The sequence below is a fragment of the Carcharodon carcharias genome, chromosome 2 (assembly GCF_017639515.1).
Source record: "Carcharodon carcharias isolate sCarCar2 chromosome 2, sCarCar2.pri, whole genome shotgun sequence".
Taxonomy (NCBI): domain Eukaryota; kingdom Metazoa; phylum Chordata; class Chondrichthyes; order Lamniformes; family Lamnidae; genus Carcharodon; species Carcharodon carcharias.
Window position 1 is genome coordinate 177,549,668 of NC_054468.1, and position 15,296 is coordinate 177,564,963.

A 15,296-nucleotide genomic window follows, 5' to 3' on the forward strand; every position below is an offset into this window, starting at 1 on the left:
ATTGGTCAGAACCCTAACTGGACTAGCTACATAAATTCTGTGGCTACAAATAGCAAGTCAGAGACTGGGAATTCTGCAGCGAGTCATTCGCCTCCTGACTTTCCAAACCTTTCCACCACCTATAAAGCACAAGTCAGGAGTGGGAAAAGGACTCTCCACTTGCCTGGGTGTGTGCAGCTCCAACAGTACTCAAGAAGTGCAAGACTATCCCAGACAAAGCAACCATTTTGATTGACACTCCTTCCACCACTTTAAATATTCATTCCCTCCACCACTAAAGCACCAATATGTTCCATATACAAGATGTACTGCAACAATCCGTCAAGCATCCTTCAACAACTCCTTTCAGAACTGTGACCTCTACCACTTAGAAGTACAAGGACGGCAGGCATTTGGGCAGGGGCATAGTGCCAAGTTTAGAAGTGTCGGAGCTCTGATAAACGTGTTGACCATATCATTTCTAAATCTGCTATTATATTGTTTTCTTATGTATTAACCATGTGTGTCCCCAAAGGTAAGTAAAACTGTGAATTTTAAGTGATAAGTATTAATGCCATCAACTTCTTTTTCACCCCTCCCTCCAACAACATTCCCCACCCTCAACACCCCACTGTCCCAAACAACCACCCAGTCCAGGACCCCACCCCCTCCCCCAACCTCCCCAACAATCCCACTTCCCTCCCCTAACACCCCAACCACCCTCCCCTCCATACCCCACAACCCCCCTCTCAACACCCTCCAGCACCCCCCTCCCCACTCCCCAAACTTTCCAATACCCCCAGCTACCCAGCAGCAGCGCAGCAATGAGGGAAATTGACTTGGCAGACAGTCTTCAAAAAATCGGAACTCCCAGCCTGAAAATTCCGAATTTTTTTAAGCCGGTCTGTCAGGTGCTAAACTCTGGCTGCTCAGCATGGATGAAAGGGACTCCTTTTAAACCAATGAGCCCGGGCACTCTGAGCTGCCAGCCTCCGGTGTTCAGAACTTTCTGCACCCACTTCTCCTGGTCTCTGGTTAGAGGTGCCAGAGTGATGCTCCAGTACACTCTGGCAGCACTAGACCCCTGTATTTGGGTACACCACCACCTCCAAGTTACACTCCAAGTCACACATCATTATAACTTGGAAATTTAACACTGCTTCTTCATCATTGCTGGATCCCATTTTCCTATTGAGGATACCCACCATTGTGTTGTGTGGCACAATCATTGTGCTAAATGGCGAACAGATCTAGCAACTCAAGACTGGGCAACCATGAGGCACTGTGGGCCATCAACAACAGCAGAACTGTACTCAACCACAATCTGTAACCTCATGGCCTGGCGTATCCCCCACTCTAACATCACCACCAAGCCAGGGGACCAGCCCTGGTTCAATGAAGAATGCAGGAGAGTATGCCAGGAGCAGCACCAGGCATACCTAAAAATAAGGTGTCAACTTGGTGAAGATACAAGTCAGGAATAATTGCATGCAAAACAACATAAGCAACAAGGGGTAGACAGAGCTAAGCGATTCCACAACCAAATGATCAGATGTAAGCTCTGCAGTCCTCCCACATCCAGTCATGAATGGTGGTGGACAATTCAGCAACTTACAACAGGAGGAGGCTACATCCTTAATCTGTGTAAAAGATAATGCTGAAGCATTTGCAGCAATCTTCAGCCAGAAGTGCCAAGTGGATGATCCATCTTGGCCTCTTCCGGAGGTTCCCAGCATCACAGATGCCAGTTTTCAGCCAATTTGATTCATTCCATGTGATATCAAGAAACGGTTGAAGGCATTGGATACTGCAAAGGCTATGGGCCCTGACAATATTCCAACAATAGTACTGAAGGCTTGTGCTCCAGAACGTGCTAGGTCCCTAGCCAAAGTGTTCCACTACAGCTACAATACTGGCATCTAATAGGCAATGTGTAAAATTGCCCAGGTATTTCCTGTCCACATAAAGCAGGACAAATCAAACCTGGTGCCCCATCAGTCTACTCTCCATCATCAGTAAAGTAATGGAAGAGGGCATCAACAGTACTATCAAGCTGCACTTGCTTAGCAATAACCTGCTCACTGATGCTCAGTTTGGATTCTGCCAGGGCCACTCAACTCCTGACCTCATTACAGTTTTGGTTCAAATACGGACCAAAGAGCTGAATTCCAGTGGTGAGGTGAGAGTGACTGCCTTTGACAGAGTGTGGCATCAAGGAGCTCCAGCAAAACTAGAACCAATGAGAATCGGGCAAAAACTCTCCACTGGTTGGAATCATACCTAGCACAAAGGAAGATGGTTGTGGTGGTTGGAGGTCAATCATCTCAGTTCCAGCACATCACTGCATGAGTTCCTCACAGTAGTGTCTTTGGCCCAACCACCTTCAGTTGCTTCATCAATGACCATCCTTCCATCATTAGGTCAGAAGTGGGGATGTTCGCTGATGATTGCACAATGTTCAGCACCATTCGTGACTCCTTGGATACTGTATCAGTCCATGTCCAAATGCAGCAAGACCTGGACAATATCCATGTTTGGGCTACAAGTGGCACACAAGTGCCAGGCAATCTCCAACAAGAGAGAATCTAACCATCACCCCTTGACATCCAATGGCATTATCATCGTTGAATCCCCCACTATCAACATCCTGGGGGTTACCATTGACCAGAAACGGAACTGGACTAGCCATATAAATACTATGGCTACACAAGCAGGGCTAGGAGCCCTGTGGCAAGTAACCAACTTCCTGGTCCACCGTCTACAAGGCACAAGTCAGGAGTGTGATCGAATACTCTCCACTTGTTTTTATGAGTGCAGCTCTAACAACACTCAAGAAGTTTGACACCATCCAGGACAAAGCAGACTGCTTGATTGGCATCTCTTCTACAAACATTCACTCCCTTCACTATTAATGCACAGTGGCAGCAGTGTGTCCCATCTACAAGATACACTGCAGGAACTCACCAAGCCTCCTTAGGCAGCACCTTCCAAACCCATGACCATGACCACCTAGAAGGACAAGGGAAACAGACACATGGGAACAATACCACCTGGAAGTTCCCCTCCAAGCCACTCACTATCCTGAATTGAAAATATATCACCATTCCTTCACTGTGCTGGGTCAACATCCTGGAACTCCATCCCTAACAGCACTGTGGGTGTACCTACATCACATTAGCTGCAGCAGTTCAAGAAGGCAGCTCACCATCACCTTCTTAAGGGCAATTAGGGATGGGCAATAAATGCTGGCATTGCCAGCAATGCCCATATCCTGTGAATGAACAAATATTAAAAAAATTAAAAGACCTTGCCAATTTCTCACCCCAAAAAGTCAGCAGGGTTATTTTAGACTAAAGGATAGTCAAGAGGTTAACTGCTAGGAATAAAATGTTTATTGGATATATTAAGAATTCCTGATAACCTTGCCAGTTTGGCAAAGATTTCTGAATGGTACACACCCTGTCCTCCAGAGGTGATGTAATAGGGTTGTTTGCCTCACTTTCCTCTGAGATGCTAGGGTCCAACTCCTGAATTTCAGCATGATGACTCATCACCAGTTGCAATTATTGGCTTTGTTCCAATGCCTGCTCTCTCTTGGAAACACTAAGCTTGCTTCTATTCTCAGAAACTCTTCTTACATTCGAGTGACACATGTATCTTTTATAATTTACCTGTTATAAACTGAATTATTTACCTATCTCTTTTCTTGAGCATTATTTTAACACTTCCTGTGTGGCAGAAAGCATTGGGGTGCTTTTTAACAAACGCATATTTGGTCCTGAAAACAGCATTGAGAGCCATAGTAATTTTTACAAGCAGATCTGAGTGGAAACGGCAGTGATTATGCCCCCACAACATACATCCCCCCAAATATACGTGCTTTATACAGGTATATTTTACCCTCATTCAATTTTCACTGGGAATGAGTAGAATCCTAATGGAGAACACTTTCCATGCTATTTGTTTGATCGAAAACAGGCAGGTACAGCAGGCCACTTTTAGCAGAAATTGCTTGAAGTCTAAACAGGGTAAGTACCCAGCACAATTGGATCCTGTCATAACTGCACTGTTGCATGTCCCACCCACCTTGATTATAACCCCATTTTGCATTTATTTTGATTATAACCCCAGTGTGCTGGACATAACACACGCTTTGAATTTAGGCATATGAACGGGTTTTGTACCACACTTTCGGCAAAGTCACAGTGATGCAGTAGCAAAAAGTGAAAGGATATTCAAGACTAAAGAAATTTGAGGCTGGCATTTATTTCTCCTACTACTACTGCCCATATCACAGAAGTTCCAGTTCCTGTTGAATTGAAGCACTTGCATTAACCCATAAATGATTTGTGGCCTGCTGTTTCCAACCAGTGTGATGCCATAGCCTGAGACTGTAATTAATAATCCTGTCAATCCCACAACTCTGGAAACAAAGATTATTGAAAAACGAAAGCTTCTAGATCATAGGGGGAATGATCTACTAACAGAAACTGCCATGGGAGTAATGAGAGAGCAAAATTAAACATAAAAAACAGACATTATAACATAGCTCATTGAAGTCTCTGACAGCAGAACCTTTGCTTAGTCACACACAAATAATAACCACAATTGAATGCAATCTTTCACTGTATCCAAAGATACAATTAGAGCTGAGCTATGCAATGAACAGAATGACAATGTATTCACAGCGATACATTGTCTGAAGAATGGATGATGGAGAGGTGATTTATGGAAAAAAAAAGGTAATGAATGATGTTTGGCCTAATTAAGCATGAATAATGCAGGAAAGCATTATCCTGACTCACTGGGCTGGATTTTACCACTCCTCTGTGAATGGGCTGAGAGGCAGAGGGGCCCATAAAATGGCAAGGGAAGAAGTGGGTGGAGTGCCTGTCATCTTCCCATTGTTCATGCCATTTTACTGGTGGCAGGGAAGGTGGAAGATGGCCCTTCTACCCAGAGGTCAATTGAGCTATTTTAAGTGGCCCTGTGGTAATGTTCGCCTCAGCGACAACGTCACCGCCTGCCCTCACCAAATCCCTTCCCTTTACCAGGATCTACCTGACTGGCCCCAGCATCCTCAGACCTCACTTACCTATTTGGGAGAGCGGCGTACTTCCATGGTACACTCTTCTGCCAGGTGCGGGCCCAGCAGTGGCCACCACTCTAGGTGGTGCTGCTGAGATTGCTGAGCTACCGGCCCTCTCATTAACTGGTAGCTCCTGGGGTGGGCAGTTGTCCTTTAAAGGGATGGCATTGAAAGAGACAACAGTAACTAATTGGTTGCCAACTGCCGTAAAATGCAGCCTTGATCTCACAAACAGCTGAAGTGGAGTCGCCCCAGCTTTTGGCCTGTCATCAGAGCTTTTGCAATAATGGTAAAGTTCTGGTCACTGGGTAGCTTAAGTCCTGTAAACTCTGAAGGAATTCCCTGTATTCAACTTATATTACGAAGTATCTTGTCACTAAGTTTAAAAGAGATTTTTACCTATTTATGTAAACTAACCATCTTGGCAGCAAGCATTCTTAGGATATGATTTTGATAGTTATTTTGGGATCATGCCTCTCAGTACATACCAACACTGACTCTGCTAGAGAATGGTGGATAGACGTATGTGTATTTGATTTGTGTGGGACTGGTAGCTACCTGTATGTGTGGGCATATCCTTGGTCCTTGTCAGCTCCACAATGCTAGAAACTCCAGCGCCTGGCTGCCATCTAGTAGTTACCCATGATGACACTAAAAATATATATATTTTTAACAATCTCACCTTTGGGAACCCAAGACACTTGCCTAGCCTAGATTTCCTCTGGGGTAGGTCTTATTTCCTCCATATAGAGGCTGGCATTCCTTATCTTTTTTGAGAGTGGTTTGATACTGAAAAAGTCCACTTCAAAAACATTGGGCGGAATTTTACGGCCCCTTCACACCAGGGGAGGAGCCAGAAAATGCAGCGAGCCATTCAAAAGTCCATTAGCTTTGGCAGACCAGAAAATTTCACCAGTGGGAGGAGCCATACAATTCAGCCTATAGTGATGTTGGACTGAAGTCACATCAGCTAGATTGCAGACAGGTGACAGGCTCTCTTCCACAAAGTACATTAGCGATCCAGTTTAGTCTTTAAAATAATTCAAAAGCTACATGGTTTTTCAGTGACACCAGCCTTTTCTCCCTGATTATTTAACAAAGGTCAAATTCTGAAACTGTCATAGTTGGATTCAAACTCACAATCTCTGGATTACTGACCGAGTAAGGTTACCATTAGTGAGCTGTACCCTCATTGGGCATACTCACCTGAACTTCGCTTCAGGCCCTATTGAGGTTGGGAAGCAAGAGCTGTCAGCATAGGGTTTCCCTGACCCCTCAGCCACACCAAAGACTTTGCACTCTTGTTATTACTGGTCTTGTAAAAGAGCAAGTGGAGGTCTGCCACCTACAAGACCAAGTTGGAATTTAACGGCGGCCAAGATTCACATCATCCAGGCTCCAGCGTAGTTTCCACAGAATGGCCAAGTAAATTTGAACCCATTACTTTTATCAGAGCTCACATTGGAGGGTAGGACCTGTGGGAGCCCATTTTCCTCTTCTTGCTGATAAGATGCTAATTTCCCTTATTTTATCAGTAAATCAAAGAAATTGATGAACACAATTGTGCAAAATGTAGCTTAAATGGGAATTAAAGAAAATTAGCTTATCAGACAAGAATATCCACCTTGTCTCAATAAAAGATGCAGGACATGTGTAGCAAGTAAATTTTAAAATGGAAGTTGTTTCAAAAACTGCACTCAAACAATGAAATAATGGTAAGCATTTGGCACCAAATCCATAAACATTCACTCCCTCCACCACCGATGCACAGTAGCAGCAGTGTGTACCATCTACAAGATGAACTGCAGGAATTCACCAAGGCTCCTTAGAGAGCACCTTCCAAACCCATGACCACTACCACCTAGAAGGACAAGAGCAGCAGATAGATGGGAACACCTGGATGTTCCCCTCCAAGTCACTCACCATCCTGACTTGGAAATATATCACCATTCCTTCACTGTTGCTGGGTCAAAATCCTGGAACTGCCTTCCTAACAGCACTGTGGGTGTACCTACACCACATAGACTGCAGCAGTTCAAGAAGGCTTGGAGAATCGCCTTCTCAAGGACAACTAGGGATGGGCAATAAATGCTGGCGCAGACAGCAAAGCCCACATCCCATGAATGAATAAAAAAAAACAAAATAAAAAATAAAGAAAGCATTTGATGCAGGTTAAATAATGTCAGGCTGATACAAATTATGGTGCACAAATCAATTGTTGCAAAATGAATCTACTGCTGGATTGAATCACCCTGCCTGAATTATCTGTATGCTTATGTTTAAATGTCAAGCTAACAAACAACAGGGGAGCAAAAAGTAGAACAGGTGGCACATTCTTGCAACAACATCGCTAAACAACCTCCTCAGGAGGTTGAAATAACACATGACACCTGGTATATACCACATGAATCATACACTTTATGATTTGCACCTATACGTCACAGATAATCACAGAATGGTTACAGCACAGAAGGAGACCATTCAGCCATCATGTCTGTGCTGTCTCTCTGAAGGAGCAATCAGGATTCTTCACAGAGCATGAAGAAGCCAGTGGTCTTCTCAATGGAGGACGCCCACCACAACAACAATGGAACAGCAGTTCAGAGGCGGATACTTCAAAGTGGAAATCTTGCTGTGCAATTTTGGTAAGAAATTTTAGCAAGACAACTATCATTTTTGTCTTTGTTTGCTACTTTAATGGGAGTATTAACTTCTTGCTTAATATACTTATTAAAGTAATGATCACAGGGATTTCATATGAATAGGATTACAATTTAATGTAATCAAATTGTTTCACAACTGTTGCATCAGAGGTCTTTCAGTACAAGGCAGAAATTGGAAATCTCAGTATCTCTTGGAAGTTATAATGAAATACTGAGCAATCAGTGTCAACCTGCTGTTGCTTGTAAGCGGGACTCCTCTTTCAACTCCTCCATGGTGCAGCCTACTACAAGTACTGATGACTTTTGAAAGTTTGGCACACTTACATTGTAAAGTGCCCTAGATCGGTACATAGCATAGATCTCAAGCATTGGTTTAATGATGCCCCCAGTCAATTCATGGGCCTTATTGTGTTTGTATTCTCTTTCCAACCATAGGTCCTGCAATGATGGCATTAGCAGAGGGCACTTTTGACCTCCTATAAACATCTGCCTTCCAGTCTGTCTTCTGCATTAAGGGACCCATAAACGGACAATTGCCCTAAAAAAAAAACAACTATCACCACTTAGGGAAGCAGCCATAAACCTGCTGGTTGCTGACTTGCTGATCAATAATTCAGGTATCTGTCCAGGTAAAGAAACTTCTCTTACAAATTCTGATTCAAAAACCAAGTAAAATTCCAACAAACACAAAACTGAAAAAAAATTGTCCTCATTTAGTAACTTTACCTTTGCGCCCATCTTATACTTAAACCATTGGGGTAATGGACATACATGCTGCTGGATGATATTTCTGCCTGATTGGTAAATGTCAATGTAAATGAAGCTTTTGCATAGAATTTGCAAGAATAAATTATACACCTATAGCACCTAATCAAAAAATTGCAACAGGAAGGGACTATCACTGTGGACTAGCTGAGATCGTTAGATGCACCAGTTCTCAGTTTCTGTATATCCAAGTTCTGACCGTGGGGCAGATTCCAAAGTCAAAATTTTTGGTCCATTGTAGTCAATTGTAGGTCGCATGAGAAGCAATGGAAAAGCGATCCTCTCACATAATGGGAGCTAACTTGAACCATTTAGCACCTAAAAATCAGGCAACTAAGACTCAAAAATAGGTTCTGATCTGTACTCGCTCAGAGCCTAGAACACATTCTTTTAAAGGGTTTGCATGCATTGACCTAATGACTGCCGACAGTTTGCAGAGCAGCAATATGATGATGTAAATGAGTGTGCATCACTGATTTGAAGCCACCACTGTCATTTTTCAACTCTTGACTCCAGCCGATGCCCTGCCTTAAAAATGCACAGCTGAGCACACGGTTAAATGGATTGAAGGACTCCCCCATTCCCCCAATCACCAGTGTTATTTAAAGGGATCCTTAACTATTGAGAGATTAGCTGCTCCATTATTTCTTCTGCTCACTGTGGCAATTTTATGCATGTATGGAAGGTTCCTTATTGGACTTAAGTTTGAATATTCTACAAAGAGCGGTTCGGCTGCTGCTGAAGTACTGGTGTTATCATTTAAAATCTTGTGCTGAAACAAGTTGCTTTCAGACATGAGCTGTCTGATCAAGTTTCATCTGGGAATTGAACATGACTGGGAGAATGAAAAGAGGCCATGCAGAGCAGGACAAATTGTTAGAAGGGAGGGCAAGGGTTTTTTTTTATTCATTCACAGGAGGTGGACATCATTAACAAGATGATCTATTGGTGAGCTACCTTCTCAAACCACAATAGACCACGCAGTGAAGGAATATCCACAGTGCTTTAAAGAGCGACCTCCAGTATTTTGACACAACTATGACGAAGGAACAGTGATATATTTCCAAGTAAAGATGATGTGTGGCCAGGAGGGAAACTTACAGGTAGTATTGTTTCCCTGTTCCTGCTGCCCTTGTATTTCTAGTTGGCAGAGGTCACAGGTTTGAGAGTTACTGTTGAAGATACCTTGGTGAACTGATGCATTGAATTTTGTAGATAAGAACATGCAAGCATATGAATTAGAACCAAGAATAGGTTAATCAGCCCACAAGCCTGCCCTGTCATTCAATAAGATCATTGCTGATCTAATTTTAACATCAATTTTAAATTCCTACCTACCCCCAATAATCTTTCACCCCCTTGCTAAATCAAGCACCTATCTACTTCTGCATTAAAGATATTCAAAGACTCTGCTTTAATCATCTTTTGAAAATTCCAAAGTCTCACAACACTCTGAGAGAAAAAAATATCCTAATCTCTGTCTTAAATGAACAACCCCTTATTATTAAACAGTGGTCTCTAGTTTTAAATTCCCCCAGACAAAGAATCATCCTTTCCATATCCAACCTGTCAAGTCCCCTCAGGGTCTTATATGTTTCAATCAAGTCACCTCTTACTCTTCTAAACTCCAGCCTAGCCTGTCCAGCCTTTTTTCATAAGACAACCCACCGATTCCAGATAGTAATTTAATAAACCTTCTCTGAACTGCTTCCAATGCATTTACATCTTTCCTTAAATAAGGAGAACAATACTGTATATAGAACAACAGATGTGGTCTCACCAATGCCCTGAACAACTGAAACATAACCTCCTTACTCTTGTATTCAATTCCTCTTGCAATAACTGATAACATTCTATCAGCTTTGCTAATTACTCGCTGTACCTGCATACTAACCTTTTGTGATTCATGCACTAGGACACCCAGATCCTTCTGAATCTCAGAGATCTGCAATCTCTCACCATTTAGATAATATGCTTCCTTTTTATTTTCCTGCCATTTTCCCACACTAAACTCCATCTGCCAGATCTTTGCCCGCTCACCTAATCTATTTATGTGCTTTTGTAGCTTCATTATGTCCTTTTTACAACTAACTTTCCTACCTATCTTTGTATCATCAGTAAATTTAGCAATCATATCATTGGTCCCTTCATCCAAATCATTTATATAAATTGTAAAGAGTTGAGGCCCCAGCACTGAACCCTGTGGCGCGCCACTCATCATATCCTGCCAACCGTAAAATGACCCATTTGTACCTACTCTCTGTTTCCCATTAGCTAGCCAAATTTCTATTCATGCCAATATGTTACCCCCCAAACCAAAAGCTTCTATTTTCCATATCAAATGCCTTCTGAAGTTCTAAGTACAGTACATTCACTGGTTCCTCTTTATCCACAGCAGCTGTTACTTCTTCAAAGAACTCCAATAAATTGGTTAAACATGATTTCCCTTTCACAAAACCATTTAGACTCTGCCTAATTACCTTGAATTTATCTAAGTGCCCAGTTATAACATCTTTAATGATAACTTCTAACGTTTTCCCTGTTATAGATATTAAGCTAACTGGCCTATAGTTTCCTGCTTTCTGTCTCTCTCACTTTTTGAATAAACAAGTTACATTAGCTATTTTCCAATTTAATGGAACCTTCCTCGAATCTAGTGAATTTTGGAAAATTAAACTCAATGCATCAACTGTCTCTTCTAGCCACTTCTTTTAAGGCCCTCGGATGAAATCCATCAGGACCCAGGGACTTGTCAGCCCACAGCTCCAACAATTTGCGAAGTACCACTTCCCTGTTAAATGTAATTTTCTTGAGTTCCGCCCACCCTTCCAATTCCTGATTTACAGCCATTTCTGGGTACATGTATCCTCTATAATGAAGACTGATGCAAAATACTTGCTCAATTCATCTGCCATCTCCTTATTTTCCATTATTAATTCCCCAGTCTCACTTTCTATAGGACCAATGCTCACTTTGTTGACTTATTTCTCTTTTTTAAATATCTAAAGGGCTGAATTTTGATCGCCATCGGGGTGGGGGGTGGGGGGGGGTGGGGGGGGATGTTGTGTGGGGGTGGGCGGGAGCGAGTGAGAACCCAATCGGCGCCCCTGATCAGGTGCCCGCCGCCATTTCATTTGTCACATAAGCTAGGATATTTCAATGATTTTTTTTTTCTAAAACATTTTTGAATTTTTAAACACTCCATGAACCCTCATCCCGCCCATGGATGAGGTTCCATGAAAAATGTGAAGGCCACCTGGGCTCTTTGCCTGCCTTCTAACCTTAAGGTTGGATGGGCAGCTCATTTAATTGTTTAAATTCATTTTTAACAGGCCTTAATAGGCCTTTGACAGTTTGGTGAGCGTGCAGCCAACTTGGCTGTATGCCCGCCGAACTGAAAATCTAAATGACACACGATAACGACGTCGCCGGACTTCATTTTACACATCAGCGAGTGGGTCGCACCCCCACTTGCCGACCGGAGATTTCAGCTCACAGAAACTCTTACTATCTATCTTTATATTGTTAGTTGCTTTCTCTTGTACTTTAATTTCCCCCCTTATTAATCTTTTGCCTTTTTCGTATTCTGCTCGATCTTCTGAAATTCCACACACCTTTGCACAATTACATGCTTTTTCTTTAAGTTTGATGCTAACTTTAACTTTTTTAGTTGACCACGGATGGTGGGTCCTCCCTTTGGAATTTTTCTTTCACATCAGGATGTGTCTATTCTGTGCATTCTGAACTCACTTAAATGTTTGTCACTGCATCTCTATTGGCTGATCCTTTAACCTAAATTGTCAGTTCTCTTTCGATATCTCTGCTTTCATGCTTTCATAATTGCCCTTATTTAATTTTAAAATACTAGTCTTAGACCTAAACTTCTCTCCTTCAAGCAGAATGTAAAATTCACACATTATGATCACTGCTACCAAGGGACACCTTCACGATGAAGTCATTAATTAATCCCATCTCATTGCACAATATCAGGGCTAGATCTGGCATAGCCTGCTCCCTGCTTAGCTCCAGAGCGTACTGATCTAAGAAATTATAAGAAGACCAAAACTGTACTCCAGATGTGGTCTCACCAATGCCCTGTACAACTGAAGCATAACCTCCCTACTCTTGGGCCTGAATTTTCCATTTGGCTGGAGGGCGTAGAGAGAATGGAAGCGGGTGGTCGTGGACCCGATCGCCGCCCGCGATCGGGTCCATGCCGCCAATTTAACACGGGTGGGCCAATTAAGGCCTGCCCAGCATATTCCCCCACTCCTGAGGATAACGGGAGTGGGTGGGCGGCAGCAGGCATGAACAGACCACCGGGTCCAATGGTGACCAAGCTGCCTGTTTAAATGAAGGCCTGGCAGCCTTCTCTAGGCTGCTCACAATGACAAATGCAAGGCCAAAGCTGAGTGAGCAGGCCAGCCCAGAGGGTAGGCCAGCAGGACATGCTAGGCCAGAGGGTAGGGCAGGTAGACATGCCAGGCTGGAGGATAGGGCGGGGGCCCAGCATGCCCCTCTTTTCTTGGATGATTGCCTTGCTGCCCTCCTTGAGGAGGTGGCAGCACGGCGGGAGGTGCTGCTCCACCAGGATGGGAGGAGGAGACACCCCCCACATGATGAAACGTGCCTGGGAGGGGGTAGCAGAAGTGGTAATCTCCCGTGATGTGGTGCAATGCACCTGAATCCAGTGTCACAAGCGCTTCAATGACTTGTTGCCCTCTGGCAGGGTGAGTGCCATGTTGGCATTGGGCATTTAACACAGCAGATCAGCCTGCTGCCTGCAACAGCACCCCCCCCGCCCCACCCAGGGCAGATTGCCATTCTAAGTCGTTTCGAGCAGAAGGCCCTGGATCTGGAGAGGTGCCATACACCCAGGTCTACTGGTGTCAGTGAGGCTGGGGTGCCAGGCATTTATGCCCAACAGTGAGGTCAGCATTGTTCCCCCAACAGCCGTGGCACTGCTGAATGCTAAATGATTTAATTGTGCAATATGGCTTGACCAGTGTTTATGGAAGGATGAGTACTTAATGATCCAGGGGACAGGGATGCACTTTGACATTGTCTCCACGTTAACTGATCCACTGTCCTTGTTCTTCCTTTGTATCATCGGATCAGGGCTGGGAGGAGGAGCAGCGGAGGCTCCCTCTCACACCTGAGGGGCCTGAAGCCTCACCTGCGTCAGACCATTTCTCTGAGGCTGGCACCAGCGCAGATACTAGCACCTTGGTGGGAATTCGAACAATGGCTAGTGTCCCAGGGCACAGTAGTGATGGCACTTCACAGTTGCTGGAGGAGGGGACAGAGACAGAGTGTACCCATGGCACTAGCAGTTGGAGGACTGCAGGGGACCAGGCACATGCTCAGTCGGTGCCTAATGATGTGCCTCTGGAGTCATCTGCGATGCAGCAGGTGCAGGAAATGCGACCGGGTGTGCAGGAGCACCTGGGGGAGATACATGAGGCTATGCTTGGCTTGGTCTCTGTGGTGGAGGAGTCAATGCAAACTATTGCCAAAGCAATGAGCCACATGTCCAAGCGCCACGCGTCCACCATGGAGAGAGTGGCGACTCTCGTGGAGAGCCTGCTCCAGGAGACCCGCCAGGGCTTTCTGGGGGTGCACTCTGACCTGCAAGCCCTCACATCGGCTTTGACCTCAGCTGGTGGGAGATGGTGTGGGCATCAAGTTTCCCAGATCAGTGCCCATCCATCCACAGCGAGCAAGGAGGTCAGAAGCAACCTCACGTCGGTGCAGCAGCTACCTGGCGGCTCTGTGAGCTCCTCTCAGGGCATTCCAGATGAGGGCAGCAGCTCCACCGCCCCTCTGCCAGTGAGGCTGCAGCGACTGGGAGATGACAGCTGTGGAACTGGCAGCTCCCTCCCAGGCAGGACCAGCACAGGCTCCACAGACCAGAGGACGACCGCCAACGTCATCAAGGCCAACAGGACAGCAGAGTCAGCATGCTGTCTCAGATGCCACTCCGAGCGATGGGGCAGCACCAAGACGTAACACCCGGAAGTGAAAGCGTAAGGCACCTTAGGCACACCACGGGTTTATCACTGGTGGTTTTTCGTTGGCTCGAGATGAGACCCTTATGATTTTATTTGATTTGTAACACTCTTGCCTTTTTTTATGTCATAAGCTGCTTTGTTTGACACATTAAATTCAGATATGTCAACACAGTTGAGGGTGCCTCTTTTATTCTGCATGTGTATGGTTTCCAAAACTGCAATGATTCCTTTTTTAGATATTCAGCCTTATGAACAATGCCCTTAGTAACTGTTGCTAGCCTGGCAAATTTTGCACTTAGGTGTCGAGTGTCGATCTGACAGCCCAGGCTTGTCCTGGTGGACCACCTATGGTGTGCTAGCTGAAGGTTTGTTGGATTAAAGCCTCCTGGGTGTCCCTACCTCCCTGGAGTATGACCGGGTCGGTGTCTACCTCCTCAACATTTCCCTGTCCACGCTCATCCTCGGAGTTACTACTGTGAGTAGCCACTGCGTCTACATCTTTGTTGTCCACTGCGTCCCCCTTTCCAGTGCGAGATTGTGGAGAGCACAGTATGCAACCACTACCACTGAGAAACGATCCAGCGGGTATTGAAGCACACCCCCTGAGCAGTCCAGACATCGGAAGACCAATGGTTCTCTGCACCATAGCCCTTGTGGAGATGTGGCTCCTATTGTACCACTGCTCAGCTTCTGTTCTTGGATGGCGGAGAGGTGTCATAAGCCACCTTCCGAGGGGATAGCCCTTGTCACCCATCCATCATCCATCAAGCTGGGCTGGAACACTGAAGA